Genomic DNA, 20,962 nt, shown 5'->3' on the forward strand with positions numbered 1-20,962 from the left:
AGTTTTTGTTTTAAGTCCCTTCCCTAAAGAAAATCATTAAAAACACTGTAATAATTTTAGTGCTATCAGCCAACAATGATCTGCACCTAGTGTTATGAAACTGTTTAGGCTGAACTAAGCCCATTCAGCTTGTTTAATCTTTTCAGCATTGAAATTACATCTTTAAAATGAAAATATGAAAGGACTGGTTGCTTTGGTCGTTTTTGTTTGTTTCCTTGTTAGTTTTGTTTTTCCCTTTTGTCTTCTTTTACAGTAGTTAACATACCCGCAGATTATACCCAACAGAAATAGCGTCCTGGTTTTACATGCACAGGAAGTATTCCATATAAGCATTTAATTAGGTTACTAATAGTCAAAGGGTTGTTAATATTTACCCTGTAGATGACAGGCTGCCTTTGTTCCCGAGACCTTGATGTGAAAATCATTTTGATCCCATTGAAAGTAACGGTAGTGATATTTTTTAATGGTATTGGCAGAGAGACAGAATACAGTAGGTGCCCTTTTGTTTAGCTGTGTCTCGCTGGAGAGTAACAGGGTTACATGTAGCAGGGGACTGTGTCGGACCTATCCTGGACAATGTCAAGTGCTGCAGGCACAGCCGAGGAACCTATGGGCTGTGATCGGTGCCTGTGGGTGGATGCAGAACGAGAGCTGCACAGCTGCAAACCTAAAATTTGCTCAGATCAGTAGCAGGCTTTAATTTTACAGTCTCTTTTTTGAAATGTTATTTCTCTATTAGCAAGGAAACCTTTCCCTCAGCTAGCCTCCATGTGACACCAGGTGGTACCACATGAAAGAAAACTCCTTGTAGGTCCCCAGTGGTCTCTGTGTTCTCAGATGTAGGACACAAACAGCTCTTGGCATTTTTATGTGTGCTGTGTGTTCTTGCAGGTTACTACCCATGGAAGTTCCTCACCTTCCCATAAAGAGCAGAGCTTCCTGGGCATTGTGCATGTGTTGTAGGAGAGAGAGAACATTACTTCTGCAGCACCTGCACCCAGCAAAGGTTTCCTCCAAAACTGTGTGCTCTCACACCAATGGAGACCATGGTTCTGGTCCCACCATACCACCAGAGACTGCCCTACCCACACCTCTGGGATGCCACACTCCTGGGGCTGTTTAGTCAGTGTGACCTTAGGTGCTGCAGAAGCTGTAGATACTCTGAGATGTGTGAAGGGCTGGTGTTATGTTCTATACTCATATTTAGCACAAAATATGGTAGAAGACCTTTCCTAATCAGTAGAGCAATGAGAATGGTGTTCTAGCTGGAATAAAATAGATAAAAGGTGAAAATGGTGCAAATGAGGCGCAAGTGGCAGAAGAGGATAATATGCACGACTTCGATCTGTGACAAAAGGTGACTGGACTCAGTGAAGGACAAATTCCTTTGCAAAATTAGGATTACCAGGTGGACATCTCTTTTACAGCTGGCTGCAGGGGCAGAAATCTCTGATGGGTGTTGTCAGGGCAGTAATGCTGAGGTGATGCCACTTCCAACCATGTCTGAGTGCAAATCCAGGTGTGGAAGTAGCATTCACATTTTTTAAGGACTTGAATGCACTAACTCCAGATTTCTTTCTAGATTTTCAAGATTTCTTTCTAAATCTCTGCATACTACAGCCGGTACCTGGAAACGATGCCACTCACTGCACAGAACATCTAGCATTCACTCAGTCTGCCTTGAACACATATGGTAGGCAACCAAGGTCTTATAAACAGAAATACTTTCAGAGCAGATTATTCACCTCTGTTCAAAAAGGAAAGATTAAATGTGTACTTAGAATGCTGTTTTTCAGATAGTATTTTGTTCTCGGCTTAAACTCCGCAGCTAAAGGTGGTATATTCTCTTAATAAGCACAAGGACTGGGCAAGCTTGTTCCAAGGCTTGATAAATCCTGGCAATAGTTATCATTCCAGGGGAGAAACCCAGACCTTGCTGTACTCCAAAGGAACAGAAATAGCAGAGGCACTGGAAAATGGTGTAGGAGAAAATACTTATTGCTGCCTTGGGGGAGAGGGGAAGGTGGCCTCTTAAATCCCTTCCTACAGTGTATTTCTGTGACTCATCCAGACCTGCCTGCAATGGGCTGTTGCACTACCACATTGTTAGTTTAACTTCTTTGTATCCTGAATAGCCAGTGGGTCAGTAAAAGAAGTTCTTTGTGCCTTTGGTGGGAGAGAATGGCACGAGGGTTGTTCTTGGATGAGGCCCAGGGTAAGTGTGGGGTGAGGAGGGAGTGAAAAAAAATCCCCAGAAAAGGGAAAAGAAAAGTGTCTGTTTCACAAAGCCTGACCTTCAGCAGAACTGCCATTTCCTGAAGCTGCACAAAATGTACCGAGCAGCAGCGTTTGCAGGCCTGGCAAAGGGGGAAGGAGCCAGATATTGGCAGTGCCACAGAGCTGGCTTCTCCTCAGCAATCGCAGCATCCCTGGGTCCCAGGGGAAAGCTGATGGGCAGCTAAGCCAACGGGTACCTGATCTTGTCTTTACCCAATCCTGCAGAAGAGCAGTGCAGGCTGAGCAGCAATATGCTTAGCTTGGCTTGAAGTGGAAGGAGGAGCCACGTGCAATAAGCACTGCCTTTCACACGAGAATCTGAAATGGCAGCATTTCCAGCAGCTGTGTTTGCTTTGAAACATACTGTAAACAGGCTAGCTAGTTGCTGAATAAATCTTACCCTATCTAAATACTACAGCTCCTGATGAGGTGGAAGAATGGCGAGCCCTTGGAGAGTTGTTTGGACTTTCCTTCTCTGGTAAGCTTTCTGTTCTTTGGTGCTTCATGGGTAAATGTGCTGCTGAAGAGAAGGAAATGGGTCAAATTGCTTGGAGCATAGAGAAGATCTGGGGTTATTCCAATAGGAACTGCCAAGTCAGATGGGGACCATCTTTCTGGTAACGGAGTCCAAGTGGTGAATAGTCAGGGAGAAGCCTTATCAGTTCAGAATAAAATTATTCTTGCTGCCTCAAAAACAATGCATTTATTTGGGTCAGTGATGACTCTGCTAATAATGGACAATCTTGGGAAGGAAAGGTGGGAGTGAATGGCTACATGCCATGTTCCAACAGCCTTTCTTCTGTGCCAACAACAGACAATAGGGGATTTTTATCACCAGCAGTTTTCATGGAAAACTTCAAGGAGTGTATTTTATACAAGATAGAAACAAGTCCTGAAATTTCATAGAAATTGAAAGATTCATGGCTGAAAGTGAACTTGGGTTATAATTACAGGAGAAACATTATCCCCAGAAAGACAATGGAGCTGGCAGCCATGGCATCTTGAGAGCTGTTAGGGTTTTCCTCCTACAGACACTGGGCACAGTAACATGCTAAAGCAAGAATCTGAGTGGAATAATATCAAAAAGATCTCTTCTTTCTTCCTCTGAGTGCTTCACAGAAATGTGTTGCTTTTTTACATAAAACCAAGAAAGTGAGAGAGGGATGCAGGCCTCAACTTCCCGAGAGGTTGGAGGTGCTGAACAGTGAGGTCCCACCAGAATGTGTCCACATTCCAGTTCCAGCTCTGACTCAGAAAAAAACAAAACAAAACAAAACAAAAAATCACCACACACAAATTCCCAATCACTTGCAAGACAAAGCAAATAGAGAACAGTTCAGATGTCTTCCACATTCTGTATTTTTTCTTTTAGCGTGAATCCTACATTTTTCCATGGCTCAAAATAATGGTGAACATCTGCTTGGCTAAGATATCTGGGACACTGCAGAAAAGAGGGAAACATCTTGAGAGGCGTCATACTCTACATCAATCATGTATGTAGTGTTGCTATGTTGTACTTACTTAGTTTATGCCAAACTTCTCACCAAAATCCTCCAGAAATTGAATGGATACACCCAAAACGTGGGAACCTTTCCCGGCTGCTGGGCCTTGGGATGCACTTACTACATCCTCACTATGCATTAGAAAGAGACATGGGTGCACACTTGTCTGACCATCTGCCCTGGTTTCCAGATGAGGATAATATGGATAATTAGGCAACCCAGCATGGCAAGATGCTGCAGAACTCACCCTGCCTGCAGCTGAGACACAGCCAAACTCAGCACAGACAGAGGCTAGTAAATTGTCTCTGGCACAGAAATGCTAATTGTTATGAGCACCAAAAAACAGGGGTATTTGTAAATAACATATGGGAATTTGCCTGGTGGTTCCTCTGCTTCTCTCCTCAAAGAAAAGAGAGTTCTCTCTTCAATTAAAGACTTAATGAGCTGTTTCCTGAGCAGAAAGACTGTATAGATAGATCTTTTGCCTCATGACTTCAGAAGATCTGGACAAAAGAAACTAGATGACAGCAAAACTTATTTCGCTACTTGTTTTCCAAGTGCGTTGAATTGTTAGGACTGCGTTAACACAACAGTATTGGGTCATTCAGTCAGTTTTGTTGTCTTGGCTTTAGTCTGTTTGAACTCTTCTGCAGCTGATAAGTCATATGTCAAGTGGATGGTTTGGCCAAAGCTACTAATGGGTTGAAAAATGTATGAGAAGAAGCAGAGAAGGTGGTCAGTAGTGTACAGAAAAAGGCACTCAAATGGCACAGGGAAGATTTGAGTGCAGACCTTACTTTCTTCTTGACCATATAACTCTTGCCCGAGAGGCTCAATTGCAACACAGGTTCAACAGAACAGAGAATCCATGACCTCTTTTTCTCTATCAGCCAGGCTAGTCTTGACAACTATCTTGACAACTCTGGAGTAGAGCTAAGAATTTTGGTGAAAAAAATAAATTTCATAAAGTAAAACATAGCCTCTGGCATGGGTGGAGTGCTGAGTTTTTTCTTAGAGATACTCATTTTAGTGCTTACCCAGAGTTGTGTATATGGCGTTGACTCATAAGTCAGAAGAGATCACCCAGACTCAACTCACAGGGAGTTCAAACACGTGCATGTATTTAACAACTCCCATTAGCTCTAGGCAGTTCCTTACTCTGTATGTCAGTCTTCTGGGTTTCTAAATGATCAGTGATTGCATTCTGAATTGATCTGTAAAGCCCCAGTCTTCATTAATGGGGTTTCCATTATCCACATTTGAGTTTCAAAACCCCTTTAGTCCACCTGATCTGTGCAAGGCGATGTGACAATATCTGGTCTACTTGGGTACTCACACAGGTGCTCTGAGCTGTGCTTTTGTCCCTGCAAAACGCACTACCTTTTCCTGAGCACTGCATATTAGCTGACATAAGATATATATATATATAAAATATATATATTTTAGCGAGATAAGCCAGTCTGGAAACAAATAGCTCAGTATCCTTCCTCCTGGCTAGGTCCCCTCACTACTCTACAGTTTCACACTAAGGAGACCCAGTGCCAGGGGCTGGGCAAAGCAGATCAGTCTTTGCCCTGACTGCAGTTTCAGGCTGCTCCCACCATTTAGCCCTGCTGGCTGAGCAGCCAAATCATAAATCACATTTTGATGTAGCTTTCATCTCCAAAACACATCATAAACATTAATCTTAACATCCCTGTTAAGTACCAGTAGGTTCAATGGTCAAAATTTAATAACTTGCAGACATTGTATTATCCAAGAGAGCAGTTTCCCACTGTGCAAATCTGAAAATAACCCAGCACATAGATGATGATATTTACTGCACCAGTTTTACCTTTTGAGGCAGATCTTGACAAATGTCTTGGGACATGCATCAGTTTGGTGGCAGCATTCAGAATTTTGTCCCATGTCCAGAGTATTAAAACCAGGTGCTCAGTTACATGAAAGCTGAACTGGTAAGAAAATAATAACAACAAAAAAAAAGATATATATTTTTAACTATGTGGGTAGACTAGATTTTGTTCATGATTTAACTAGCAAAAAAAAAAATAATCCACTGATTTCATGCAGTTTTATACACAGAAAAGCAGTGACTTTTTCATGACTAAAGGAAAACCATAACAGCAGAGGTCACTCTGGTAAGTGTAGCTGAATGCCAGTGTTCAGGCTGATCACCCTGTGAGGCTGAAGTCTGATTTAAGGCAAATCAGGTCCATGTGCAGCAATGCTCTGTAGTGGAGGAGAGACCAGACATTTCTCTGAAAACAGAATACATTTTGATGCAACAAGGAGAAACCCATCCTGAACAAAAGCCCACAAAAAAAGGGGTTCTAGCGCTTGCTGGATTACAAACTGTTAGCCAGCTGGATATTGTGCACATCAAGCTAGTCTGCTGCTCTGAAAACATGACTTCTTTGATCCTAGTCCTAGCAATACTGTTGGGCCTCTGCTGTACAATGAGCTTGAGGTCAATAAAACATTTTTCAGTTGTGGTGGAAGCATTTAAGCTGGAATTTGTTAAGTCGGGGCACAATTCCATGGGTAGAAATTGAACTCTACTTGTGACATTTCTCTCTTATTGCACTTTAAAGTATAAAACCGTGCAGGTTTTTACTTCCATTAAAAACAATTTGCCAGATTTAGCATTTTGTTACTTTGAAGTCCTTCTTTTATTCTGTCCCAAAGGGCTTTAACTTTCAGACATGGTTATCCTTAAAAATATATTTAAATGTTGGTTTTGAGACCTTACAAAGGATATGGCATTGGTGAAATTCCGGATGGAATGACTTTCTCAAGGGCAACAGTCAGGGAACAGCAAAATATCTCCACTTTTTTTCCACCCCCACATTTCCCTTCACTTTTCAGTGTATTTAATTGGTTGTCAGCTCTTTCTATCTCCTGTACTAAGTTTAATGTTGAACTTTAACGTAAGCATTTCTTAGTATTAGTTTCTATTAAAACTTTTAACAGAGGATTCACTCATTCCCAGCAGCAACACCTGTGGCTGCTTCTTTGCAAACATAACCATGATTACTGTTAGAGCAACGTTCCTAAAAGATAGAAAGAAAGACAAGCCCTTATGGATCAAAGTGTGATTTGCAGTGGATAAGAGCAGTGAAATCACTGTGAGCCCCACAGGAATGTGAAAACTACTCTGCTACCTCTGGATGCTGGCTGATAGCTTTAGGGAGAAGGCTATTGAGGAAGTCTCCTCAGAGCAGCCAGCAGACTTGTTATATCTTTACATCAGGTGGAGAGCTGCAGCATTCTCCAATCTGGGAAAAGTGCGCAGGACAAAACAGGAGCAGAGAATCCGAGGGGACTCTACAGACCTTCCACCTTCTTGGTCAGTCACAGGAGAGGCCACAGACATGGCTGTCACTGCAGTGGCCTTGGAGTCCATGTGAAAAATATTTATCGCTTCAAGGACATCCACACAGCAGTCTGCCATCTCTAACGTGGCTCTCCTTTTCCCTGCTCCTTGACAATATGATGCCTCCAAATCTTATTCCAGCAACTTCTATTTGTTTGGAAGACACAGGACCAAAGCTGAAGACGGTGGAAACCTTTATTGTACTGTTCTCCGTCTTCACAGAAAGGAATAATCCACCATTCTGTTCTTCTTACAGGTTATCCTGGCCTAGCTCCGATGTTCTTACTTCTCCTTCAAAGTGTGAATATGACTGTTGTGGAAATGGCCAACCAAAAAGCAACTGGAATATATGTGCTTTGTGAGCCAAGGCATGTCCTTCTGTGTGGCCTGGAAAATCTCTAGCACCATTGATGACATGACCATAAAGCCAGTGAGAGGAGACAGGAACTGCCATGCACCTCTGGAGTATTTCACAACAATCAACTCCACACAAAGCCTTCCCTTGCAGAGACCTAAGTGCCTGTGCCCATTGGAAGACAACCTGGTAGGAAACTTAACTGAAAAATTCTTACTACCACCTTTCTTTCCATTTGAGTTTTCCTGACAGCCCTTAAATCTTTGGGGGAAAGCTGTAAACTTTCTTTAGAATGATCTGTTCAGTGATGGTCAAAACTTAGTGTCTCTTCACAGAGAGTTATCAATTTCTATGCAGTATTTCTAGGGAAAAAAAAAAGGTTTTTAATCACATCAAAATCACATCAACACAGGAGAAGAAACATTTATATGTGGATGTAATTTCTCTTTCTTTTAAGATGAAATAAAGTCATAGCAGTATAAAATTTAAAATTACTTTAAATTCCTTCAGGTAACATTTTAGAGGGGAATGACTTTGCCTGTTGCCAGTTCTCAGTTGTGAGATGTCTTTACTGACTTACAGTGTATTAACATATTTTTTGTTCTTTCAGAACTAAAATTTTCCATTAACTGAAACTAACCTCCAATTCAGAGAGCACAAGCTTTGCTGCTCAGGCTTGCCAGATCAAATTTATTTTGCAAACTCAAAAGTCATGTGTAATCTCCTCCTTTATCAAATTTTCCTTTCTCTTTTTCTCTCTCTCAATAAAGCCCTAACAGATAAGCCATACAGGCTTTACAACATCTGACATGCACAAGGTGGCACTTTTAGAACTGTCTCCTTTTCCTAAGAAGTCTTTCAAAGTCCAGACTGTTCTGAGACTTGTAAAGTTTACATCAAAAGTAAATATGCCACTAAATATGCCTTACCTGATAGGCCAATGATTTTTGGGGAGCAGAAAGGTCTTGCTCATGGTGCTTTCTATTGCTTGAACTCTTGTTCTGAGATATCACAGACCCCAGGGGCCCCACTTGAATGTGAGGCTTCAGGTTTTGCAAACCCATTGTGATACTAAATATGGAAGAAGTGCTAAAGCAAGAGTCAGTTTAAAACTGTGCAGAAGTAATTTAGCAAAGAAGGCTAACATTATTCATACTGTACATTGTACAAAGACCCTTTATGGCCTTCGTAGAAGGTGCAATGTCATTATTACCAATATTTTCCTCTTACTTGGGCATCTGCAATGCATCTCTTCTGCATGCTCAAGACAGCGTAAAGGTTTGCTGTGCTGCCAATTTGCTCACGTCTTTGCTCTGCTGACAAACACCCAGTGCCTTTGGTCTTTTTGAATTGATCAACAACTGTGTAATGACTGGAATGAGATTTTCATGCTTAAATAAGGGTTTGAGATACTAAGCAATGTAGAAAATGAGGAGAGTAAAAGATCTGAATGCCAAGGAGTATACAAGAGGCTGAACAAAAGACAGAAGGTGGAACGCAGATATTTGAGAGGTGGGAGTGCAAAAAAAAGCACCTGGGAAATAGAACAGAACTTTAGAGTTTTTCACTTGAAAGAGATGCTGAAGAAACTACATGGGAAGCAGTAAGCAGGAAAGGATTCTTAGTTATGGGAAGGTTTGATGTGGATGGAGTTGTGCCTGAAGACTTGGAAATAGTTGTCCCCCTATTAAGCACCAGAAGCAGATAGATCCCTGGGAAAGCCAAAGGCTGTTGCACCAAAACAAAGGAGAAGATCTCGTGTTGTGCACCAGGAACAATCAATGCTCATTAAGGGACATACTGTCATATCAGAACTGCATTGCATGAGCCACCCTTACTCTGAGGACATCTCCTGCATGTCTCTGAGGTCTGCTACGGTGACCAAAATGGTCTCAGTGACACCAGCCTACTGGTTCAAAAGAAGGCAGAGCTATGGCTCTGCTTTTACCAGGTCTATTTTGGGTGCCCTGCACCAAATAATATCATAAAATATATAAAATAATACCATCTTGGTAGTCTTTCTTTCTGTCCATGCTGCATTCAATAACCATGCTTACTTAAATTGTTTGGTATGTAGATTGAGTAGATTTGTAATAGATTTGTAGATTAGTTTGTTTGTTTTCTGAAAAATGCCCTCTAAACTTGTTATTAACACCCAGGATACTTATTCATAGTTTGTTTGTTTTTTTTCACTGCCCAGGAAAAAAATATATTAAACTGCCCTTTAAGAGAGAAAGAACTAGAGCGAGAACACTTAACAATTTTATTCAAGAAAATTGACTTTTGCATCTTGCCAAGGGTAATATGCGCGTGTTCAAAAAAAAGTTCAAATGAGTCTTCTTGACAGCAAAAGTAAATGCAGTTATTGTTATGAAAAATTGCACCAGGATCCAGCTGCAATAATTTAGAGAAATGACAGTGAGTCAGTCTCAAGGAAACCAATTTGAATGAAGTTAGGGTTTTACAGAGAAACACACTGGTCCTTAGCATTCAGGATATTATAATCAGACAAGGAAATGACAAGCCCTTTTATATTGTTCTTATAAAAACTCTTGGGTAACAGTCGTGTTGGTTGGGTGACTATCCAAGGAACAGCAACAGTCAAGATTACTCCCTTTCTCTAAGTCATGATCAGTGCAGAAAGACTCCTGGCAACTCTATAAGGTACTTGTGAAAAAAAAAAAAAGAAAAAGATGCCAACCCTAGCATAGTTTGTGTCCATTCTAGGTAGTCTCAGCATGCTGAAGAATACAATCAAAATAGCTACCTTACAATATCCCTGCTTGTCCCAAGCCTTTGACAGTGTCAAAGCATAACACAATGTCCTGAGGAGAGCTCAGGGAGGCCAGAAACCTCCTAGCCACCAGAACGGCAAAAGCTCGCTTGATCTTGATTTTCATACAGAATATGAAAGTGGGATCTCATGATCCTTCTGACTTTTTGCATTACTGCCAATCTTTTCAGTGAGAGAAAATGAAGAAAATGGCAATGCTAATCTTTCATTGCTGAGTCCTCGATTACCATTATCCACCATCCAGAATGAGTAATATTTTATACTACTGACAACACTCCCCATCAAAAAGCATTAACTGGCTGAAAAGAAACTCCAAAACCTTCTGATTCATAATTGCCATCTCAGAAAGCATGAAGAAAAGGTTCTGATATATTACCAACATTAAATACCTTATAAATTAACACCTTATGGTACCTTGACACAAAGCACTTGAAAAATATCTGAGTGAAAAGACAATAGACGAATTCAGATGGTGTTTCCATTTATTTTTTCTATGGTATTTTCACACCTTTTCAGTGGAGAAGCCATGGACTTCTTAACCTTCGGCTTACAAATGAAAAATACAGATATAGCAAAGTGCTGGATTTAACCTCCAAGTAAGCATGTGTTAATTTCTATTCCTGAGAGTGAGCTACATTAAACTCTTCTTGACAGAATTTAATAGGAATTTTGGACATCGTACATTAATAAATAAGTACTACCTTTGTTATTATAAGTTCAGTGGTTTTCCTTAGTTGAGAAAGCCTGGCTCCCTCACTTGATTTATATGATGCTAGTTAAAAAAAGGTAGTAATGATACGTGTGTTATTCATGTACTTGGAAGTCTCAAAGGATTCTAAATATATCTTGACATGTACGCTCATAAATTGTGTCCAAGGTAGACATTTTGGCAAACTGGATATGGAATTAATGTTCTTGAGACTTCCAAACACCATTGATCAAAAATACTTTCAAAATTCTCCAGAACTCTGAACTGATTTCTTTTGAACCTGCCTGTGTGGTCAGTACACCATCTATCAAATTGTCTTCAGCTTAGAGACATTCTTCAGGAGCCCAGACTGCATTTCGGTGCAAATTTCCCATCATGAAGGCTTGATTTCGTCATTTTTGAAATGGAACAGTTAAGCGTGAGTCTCTAATGAAGCAATATAAAGAGTGAAACATGAGTGAGTACAGAGCTAAGTGTTCCAAATGCGCTTATATTTATGAGTTTCTCAGTGATGATCCCTTTACACTCAATCTCATGTGTGAAATGCAAAGGCTTCTGCAAACAGCATGTTTACCTTAAACAGTGAGCCACACGTTTTCCGTGGCGTGGATTGGAAGGATGCTCTTGAGAAAGTTTGGAGAGCCAGAACTGAACCAAACACTGGGCTGAGAGTGAGACTCTGGTTTTGCTGACCTTTCTGTGAATGGCCTTAACTCAGCCCTCTGAATCTTTTTTCTACAAATATCTAATGCCTGTTAATCTTATAGACTGTTTTGGGCACCAAGTGTAATTTTCCTTAGTCTGTGTAGTCTGTGTGGTGTTGACAGCTGTTGTAGCCTTCAGGTAAGACTAATTCCAATAAATGTCACTGCATTCTGGTCTATACAGTTAGCCCAAGTGGGGTCCAGGAAGGTGATTTTCCTTAGGAGAAGCACATTTCAGCCAAGTATTTATTTATCAGAAAGGATTATTCTGGATGCAGCAGTAATAAAACTGGAGTCTGCTCCCTTGCTTGCAGTTCAATTCCTTTCCAAGCCAGTCCTCTTCCACAATATCTCCTTGCCTTCTCTCCAGGTGTGCTGCAAGGGCTTTCCTTACCTACTGCCTTTCTGCTGCTCTCTGTGGCTGGGCATTTCCAGCAACTGTAGATCACTGTACTGCTGGTCCTGGCTGTTCATCTCCATACCACAGCACACTTACATTGTAGTTTAGAGATTTAATTATCTTTAATGGGGTTTGCTTTTTTTTTTTTTTTTTTTCCTGCCAGGCCATTGTAGCACCCACTCGTCTGGCCAAATTTCATTCAAACCTTTTTTTTTCTTTTCTTTTTTTTTTTTTTTTCTTGCCTATTTGCCTTTTCAACATGTGGGAACAGTCTTTCTGTGTGCCTCTGAGAGATCTCAGTTGTTCCTGCAAAATCTGCTGTCTGGGCTAGATTCTGGGTCATTCATGGATGTAATTTCTTTCTAGTGTAACGATTTAGGTCTCTGAAACGATAATCTTGGGTTCTGGTAGAAGAAACCTAAGCAGTCCTGTGACATCTTTTTGAGTGATCCTACTGCATTCAGAGTCATCTTCCAAACTTTATTGAGCCTGTTCTTCCTCATAGCTCTGCTGACACCTGGCAAAATACCTCTTCTAAAAGTTCCCTGTTTGAATATGAGGGAAACTTCTTATAAAATAAAAATACCTTCTTCAGCAGAAATGAGCATTTTTTTTTCTGTTTTGCTATGTAGAAGGTTCATATAAGATCCAGACTTCTATGTTTCTTTTAAGGAACCACATACGAGAATTTATGAAGGGCATGAGTTTACGCTGCACTGTGGAAAGTGCCCTGATATATTTTACTCTCTTTTTGGAGTGCTTTTCTATTCCAAGGAATGGAATATGCTGTTCCCATTCCTTTTTGGGAGGTTTGATGCATGTAACCAGATGAACTGCTATTGAACCTTACTAATACACGATCAGATTGTTGGTATAGAGGCAAGTGTGGGATTTCTAGATTTACAAAATCTAATAAACCAGCAAAGCACTCTGAATTCAAAGTTTAAAAGGCTCAGGGGGCATCTCCACCATTAGTGTACCTGCATTTCTGAATTTCTTTCAGGGAGCACACATGCTACTGCTTACAGCATGAGGACAGTGTTAATATACCAACAGAAAGGGCTTGGAGTAGAATTTGATTTACTGCAGGGTAAATAAATTTCCCGAGGAGAGCTTATTACTTTACCTGAAAGGAGCTCTTGGCAGTGCCAAGGTCTGTATAACATTTTCTCCACAATTTATATGTAAAGTCAAAGCCCGGTATAAGCCAAAAACTCCACAGAAAACTGCATGTCAGAAAGTGTTTGGAGAGCTGACTCTGCTAGAGAGCCTCCGTTTTCTTTCTGTAAGAGGAGATTTCTCCCTCCCACTGGGTTTCATAACAAGTATCTTTTTTAACTGACTCATGTTTCTTTGTGCTCTGTCTGATATTGACAGCCCACTTGCTTTTTCATCAGAGAACAGCAGTGAAAAGAGCAAGTTCTGCTCAAAGGTTTTTAAATACTTCATGTTCTTATTTGGGTTTAAAGTAATGGGCTGACAGTGGCAGGCTAAATCATCCAATACCTCCCAGTCCCAGACGGGACAAGCTCATTCCTGGGGTAAAAGCTGTCACTTCAAATTGCTGCAGGTCTTTTTCTGGTATGTTTTCCCCTCGTTTGGAGGCATTCTCCACTTTTAAGACCAACACAATACAACAGAGAGGGTGTCTTAAATTTCTAAGCAAGAACAGGAATCCTGTGAGGTTCCCCAGGGCAAGGTTTCTGTGCTTCGTGCTGAACTGGTCACTGCTGCTTGTTCAACTCAGCTTCTTCCTCAAGTTTCATTTTCCTCTGTCCAGCTTCTTGGGTAAAAGAGAAGACACTGAAGACACATGATGCTTTGTCTGGCCAGCTGGAAATATATAACAGTATTGGCCATGAAACAAAGAAATTTCATAACAATAACTTCTATCTGGTCCGTTTCCCAAATTTTGTGTTTTTGCCAACTTTCCTCCTCTCTCCTTCTCTCTCTCTCAAACAAATTGAGTTTCATTGTTTCCCTGTTAGCTCAGAAATGCCATGAGCCAAATTAGAGTCCTCTTGCTTCAGACATGCCAGGGACAGAGCAGTCCATCGGGGCTCAGAGACACCGGCTTCCAGCATCCTTGCTACAGTGGGCCCTTCTTCAGCAGAGGGTCTGTTGACTGGAAAGCTTATTCCTTGCCCTTAGGCATCCTGGGCCTTTCTTCTCTGATTTAAGAGGTATATCTGAGTTATGAGCATGTTAGTCTTTTACGCCTCACAAGCCTTTCTGTGAATCCAAACCCATGTAAGCTGAGATGGTGCAAGTCAGCGTGGGCTTTTTCCCTGTTACTTAAGGTCATTTTCTCACTTCCTTTCCATCCAGCTCTAACTTGTTATCTGGCTAGTTCAGACCAGTGGCAGATCTCAAACAGATTCAGATGAACAGTCTAAATAAACACACTGTCTTTACAGTGTTTGTGTTGTGTATGACATTCAAAGTGAGATGCTCAGGACAATCTGTTTGAACTGGCACATAAAACCCCCAACAAGTCTTCTGGAATTTAAGATTGACTGAGATGCTTTCACAAAATCTTTACCCTGAGCTGACACATACCTCCTCTTCTATTTGATATTCCCAAATAAGGAATTTGGTATTCCCAAATAGAAGCTGAAACAGAAAGAACCACCAGTACTGTTTCAGTGGAAGTCCTTTGCCCACATTTTATTTATTTTTCAAGTTCCCCCCCCCCTTTTATTTTTCATATCTTTGAGTCCTTGCTTCAGTTGAATTGTATTTGTAAATTCTGGTTGAAAAAGACGTCCCCTTTTTTATGGGAATATTTGTGATCCATCATATCCTATTGCTCATCATTATAGGAATCCATTATTGTGTGCAACCTGGAAATCCCTAAAAACCTGAAAACTAGAATCTACAACAGCAGAGCGGAGGAAGAATTGTTGCTTTACAGGGCTTTTTTTTTTTTTTTCCACACCTTTCCCCTAAACTTCTAATACTGGATTTTGTTAAAAAAAAAAAAAAAAAAAAAGAATACTGTGCTAGATGAATCTTTAGTTTGCCTTAGTGCAGTTTTTTAAAGTTCTTTTTCATATCAGTCCAAACTGTATTTGCTCTAACAGGGTTTTTCAGTCTGCTCAGACACACTTCATGCTGCCCCCAAAGTACTGGTAATGTTTCTGTCTTTTCTGGAAAGCTACAGAATTTTGACTTGGTTCCTTTTTAGAGGGCTCCAGCAATCGTATAGATCTTGTTTTAATTATTTTTTGGCCATTGCTGAGTTCTGTGAGTACCTCCATTACTTGTTCCATTTTGATTGCAGATATCAGCTCTGCCTTTCTCCCCTGGGAAACTTGATTCCTCTGCTGATACTAGCATTTGCCTTCCCTGTAGCCAGAATTCTTGGTGTGCAAGATTGTTTTCACTGGAAGGAGAAATTGGCTACAGGTATTTCTCGAATGCAATCATCTTTACTTATGGTCTCTTCACAGAGACCTGAAGCAATGAATCAGGAGTCAGAGTTCTTGTGCACAATGCCATGTTTCTTCTCAAGTATTTCTGCCCCATCTTGGTGTTTTTATTTTATAGGTGCTCTTCCTGTTGTTTTCTGCCTGCCACTATTTCCTTCTGTCACTTGCACAGGCATACAGGTCAACCGAACCATGAGTAGTGTTTGCAATATGTGTTCAGTTCCCAGCAAAACACCAAAACCAACTTAATTCATAGATCAGCCATGACATATAAAAGAGTGATATGGACTTCTGTCATTAAACAAAGGAGCGTTTTTCTGCTCTCCCATTTATCTTGATTAAAGGCTTCTACCAGATCCATTGACTTCAGATGGTTTTGGAAATGCCCATGTACCAAAGACACTGCCCTTTGTAGCTATAGATCTTGCAGTAGAAAAATAAGATATCTGGGCTCTGTCCCCAGACTTCATCCAGGCTTATTGGGTGGCTGATAATGTCTAATGCTTAATATACCTAATTTTCCCATTCTGAGTTACTGATATAGTGGTAATAAATTATTAGCTAGTCATGAAGCTATAGGTATTTATGTTTATGAAGCATATTCAGGCTTGTCATTATAATCAGTCTAGAATGGCAAAGCTTAATTAATTGATCAGAATGGTGACAGGCACATTTTATAGGTTACAAGCTGATATGCATCTGTTGTGTGGTGTTTGTTTTGTGTGTGTGTGTGTGTTGTTGTTGTTTGTTTGTTTGTTTGTTTTCCTAATTTTCTTTGAACTGGAGGAGACACGCTGTAGGCTTTTGAGATGATCTCCACTTTCTAAGCCTGGAAGTCTTCCACCATTGAGCTTCTGGAAATCAGTTCAGTTCTGCAATGTTGTTTAATATGGAAGAACTATACCACAGGGTTAGATTTGATGGATTGGCCTTTGCATGTCTTTCCCCCTGTAGTTAAAAGTTTTGCTCTGTTCTGGATATGTGAATTAACTATTTAGTAGAGGAAGGTGTTAAAACAGTTTATCTAGGCAATGAGTGAACAGCAGTGTCATTAAATGCACACTTGGAAGAGTTTAGAAATTTGGAGTCATACCTTTACGTTAGTGAAAATGGCTGTGTTTGTGAGGCGAGGGCAAAACTAAGAAGAGCTAATTCATGGATATTTTCCTAATAGCAAGAGGAATTCTACTGAAGTTACCACCCGTGTGATGACCTGAAGGTCTGGACAGCTGAATGCTCGTCCTTTGCACCCAGAGATTTTGCAGAAATGATGTAATGTGACTTCCCACCAGGTCAGTGCTTGCTCTGGTCACCCAGCCAAGTCCTTGCTGCTGACTTGCTTGTCAGCATGCACACTCCCCTCTGTGCTGTGTCTCTGGGCTCGGCCCAACCTGGACTGTGGCTGCAACAGCAACTCCCGGCTATGCCTGACTACTGGCCCCAAACAGGCCCTTTGTCACTACAGCAGATATTCTTTCTGCTTTGACCTGGAGGCCTCCTCTTGATGGCTCTCTTCTCTTGACTCTTGTTTTCTACTCGCTCGGTCTAAGCAGGCTATTTTTGATCAGCTTGTGAACAATGGAAGACGATGTTTTGACTCCAGCTCAGTGATGCTCTGGTTCCACATTTAATATCCTGCTTGAGACTCTAAACTCCTCTTCTTTCTCCAATGAACATTTTAGATCTCTTTCCATTTATTTTTTCTTCCATATTTTCAGCTTTATGTCTTTTCCCTTTGTCTGGGATGTTCTGTTCCACCAAACCATAAACCCTTTCTTTGCGCTCACAGTCATCTTTTGCTTCTTCAAGACCGCAAGCACTCACTCACCCATCCGTTCTGGAGATGGCTCTGAAACATCTTTCTTTCTTCTCCAGAATTTTCTTCAGAAGAAAACTGGCTCTGGTTTGACACTGACCTTTTTCCCCAGGGAAACATGTTTGAATTTCAATCCTTTTCTTTCTTTTTTTTTTCTTTCAGTGACGTTTCTCGTGGTAATATGTCCCAAAACACAGACAAGTTTTTCTAAACTGTCTTTCCTAATTGTTCTCAGATATAAATTACACATCTTAAAGCTCACAAGTCATTAGTAATTGAAGGAACTTTTGGCATGTAAAAAATGGTGTTTAAATGCTGAGAGAAATCTGGCAGAACATTACTACCCTACCTTTCCAAGTGTTGCAAGATATTCTTGGCTTATTGCAGATTATATAACAGAGCCTTTAAACATGGATTATCTTTAGAAAGAAAGTCAGTGATTATTGTCAAGCTTCAATGATGTATTAGCTGAAGCTGATGAGATGCATTTGTGAAAGGAATTGACCAGAAGTGAGAAGTACCTAGCCTGATTTGGGAATAACAGTGTTCTTAAAGATAAGTAAATAGTACATGTGATCTCACATTTATTGTTCTCTTGGAATGATTTTCTGACTTCAGAATAAACAGAAACTTTGTTTACGTTTTGGCTGTCTTGCTTTTCACAGGACTAACTGAGGACTTCTGCCTTTGCCTGTCAGTATAGCAAAGCAATTGGCCAAAACTGGGGCCATGGTAAGATAAAATATCTTCTGTTTTTAGTTGGAAGGCCTGCCATACAAGCAATTTCTGACTCATGGAGTCACTGTAACTCACAACTCACAACTCACTCTTACTGGCATCAGGAGAAGACCTACATGAGTAGCAAGGCTAAAGGAGCAGACTTTTTATGCCATGATTTGCTCTTGTATTTTAAATAGAGGCTACCTCTGAACTTTAGATTTTAGGCTTCAGAAAGAATAAATGAATGTGACTTGGATGAACAGTCTCCTGCTCCCTGTGGGGATATTTGTGCACTGAAATCTGGCTTGAAAAAGATCTTTTAAAACTAGGAATACTTCACTTAATTTCTTGTGTGATTTATCGTTAGGTGTTTACGATTTTGGGGAGGTGTAAGTGAGCTTTGTGAATATATAATGATTTGATCTTTTGTGAATATTTAAGATACAGGTTAAATGTGAGTCCAGCCAAAACTCTCATTTCTGCTAGTGAGATTTTTTTTTTTTTTTTTTTTTTTACTACTAGGAGCTTGCCAAGGAATGTGGTGGATTCTCTATTGCTTATAGTCTTTAAATCAGAATGAATGTCTTTCCGAGAAAGATGCCCTGAGTCAACCACAATTTATTGGAACTGATTTAGGAATTGCTGGGCAGCCTCCTCTGGGCTATGGTCTGCAGATGTCAGAGAAGGTGACTGCAAAGTTTCCATATGATCTTAAAATCTACAAATATATGATCTTTGTAATACCAGGCTGTTAAAAAAGTTTTGCTTTTTCATGAGGGAGGTTTTGAGATCTTTGATGTGCTAATGGTCCGAGTCATCTGGTAGATGATAAATCTCAGATGAAAGAACTAGATGGAGAGTTAAGACTTCTTTCTCACCTCTGCCTGGGAGCTATGGCACAACTTAGTAACATCCTTAATAAACAGTATGTGTTTATGGGATTGGGCATGAGTTTAATTACAGCTCAGTGGGAAGCTGTTTTCTTATTTTAGGAAAGCTCCCTTGATTTTTCAAAATGTCCTCATGCTTCATGAAGCTGAAATCATACTGGCCTTTCATAATTTCAGAGTTTAGAGCTCTGGGATTATAATGCCATGTCCTTGTTCTGGGTCAGACTGAGCAGAAGCCTGGTCTTTTGTCTTCCAAATCTTGGTGAATGAGTTGGGCTGGGGAGCATGGACTGTTCTCCAGAAAGTCTCATTCTGATTTTGAAAAGAAACTATATCCTGCACCCTGAAACTTCCCTGGGGCAAAAAGGTCAATGCTTTCTGGTAAAAATGTCACTTCTGACCATTTAGTATTTCTTGGCAAACACCTTGCTCCCCAAGTAAAAAAATATTTTGTCGGAAACTATGTGAACAAGTCTATAAGCAAAAAATCATGAAAAAGTCTACACTCAGGTCATGCTGTGATGCGTTCAGAATCTCAAAAGCTTTGTGGGCCAGCAGAGATAATAAATCGTAACAACTGTGAAGGCCAAGAAGAAAACACTATCTAGCATAATACAAATTGTTTCTTGTCTTGTAAGTGTTTAGAAGTCTTTAATGGTCATATTTACATATTTTTAAATCACAATAGTTCTGTCAGTGCTAGTGCATACATAGAAAGAACAGAAAGAATAAAACTTTTTCTTCTCAAAATCAGATTTATCAAGTGTAAACAAATGTCTTTCCCAGTCTGTCTGAAGCCGGCAGTGCTAAATTTTAACTTTGCAGAAAGTATTTAACATAATGTGTGTAAATATTATGTTAAAGGTTTCATGTCCTGTTTTGAACAGTGGCAAAAAATTTCCTTTCAGCCTTTAGGTTTTCCACTAATTTCTTTCATATTAAATCAGAGCAGGCTAAAAAAACCTGCTGATCAGATCTTTACTGAGCTTTATTGTAATGTAGTTTAAGTGGATGCAGACGGTTGGTTTTTCCTTTTTTTTTTTTTTTTCACTTCATTTTTTTTCTCCATGTCTGAAATATTATACAGGAGACTGGAGTTCTTGTGGCATTAACACAAGAGTCTCAAAATGGGCCAGAAAATAAATATTGTAAAAAACATGTCATCCAAATCAAATATTGTATGAATAAGGGAAACTGGAGAGTTTACAATTGTGGTTCAAGGTTTTACATGCAAGGTACCTCAAAAGTTAGCTAAATACGTTTCAGATGGACGTAAAATGCAGAGGAGAAGTGTTAAGTATCTTCCACTGGTAAGATCTCAAGCCCGGCTCGGATAACAACCTTGGAGGTCAAGTTCTCAAGTGGTTACCGATGGGGTGATGGAAATAGACTCAGTTCCCGCTCTTGCTTCAACAACAGCATCCACCTGGCAAAAAGACAGAAGATCTGCTGTAGCCTGACAAAGCAGGAGTCTTCCACACGGGCACCTTTCTGATAACCTGCAACCAAAACCCTGGGGGTGCCTGAGGACTGTATTGCAGTCGATGGAGCCTTTAGGTTTCCTTATACTGGGCAATAGCTTTGGCTACTGACTGTTGGCGCATGGTGCTTAACTATAATTGTCTTAATTATGCTAAATTGCACTGTGCAGTCCCTTAACAATTATGAGGGTTAGCGACAGTATTAAGTGACAAAAATGACATTAATGTAATTGTAGCATTGTCTAGAAGAAGCATGAAAGTCAGTAAATACCGGAGTTAGGATTTTGACAGCTATGTGAACTTTGCACTGTGCTCTGCATCACCTGCGTAAAGGAATATAATGATAGAATTGTAAGAGGACTCTGTGAGGGTATGATTATGTAGAAAAAAAATGCAATATGAGCAGAACAGAGGGGGACAATCCCCTCCCTCGCCCTGCTGCCACACTGCTTTTGATACAGCCCAGGACACGGTTGGCTTTCTGGGCTGCAAGCACACATTGCCAGCTCA

At 40.3% G+C, this 20,962-nt stretch overlaps 2 long non-coding RNA genes across 4 annotated transcripts in view; one reads left to right on the forward strand and one right to left on the reverse strand.

Annotated features, from left to right (window-relative positions):
* Positions 1-1,990: 1,990 nt before the first annotated feature.
* Positions 1,991-20,962, forward strand: part of LOC308194329 — a 46,957-nt gene continuing 27,985 nt past the window's right edge. For 2 of the 3 annotated variants that reach the window (XR_013950447.1, XR_013950448.1), the window contains exons 1-2: positions 1,991-3,770; positions 7,409-7,696. This is a non-coding gene — a long non-coding RNA (uncharacterized lncRNA). The remainder of the gene's footprint in view (positions 3,771-7,408; positions 7,697-20,962) is intronic. The other variant, XR_013950449.1, reaches the window with a different exon arrangement.
* Positions 19,444-20,962, reverse strand: part of LOC308194328 — a 34,135-nt gene continuing 32,616 nt past the window's right edge. Inside the window, exon 5 of the long non-coding RNA XR_013950446.1 lies at positions 19,444-20,397. This is a non-coding gene — a long non-coding RNA (uncharacterized lncRNA). The remainder of the gene's footprint in view (positions 20,398-20,962) is intronic.

The sequence above is a fragment of the Anser brachyrhynchus genome, assembly GCF_964034855.1.
Source record: "Anser brachyrhynchus genome assembly, chromosome: 4".
NCBI classification, from domain to species: Eukaryota; Metazoa; Chordata; class Aves; order Anseriformes; family Anatidae; genus Anser; species Anser brachyrhynchus.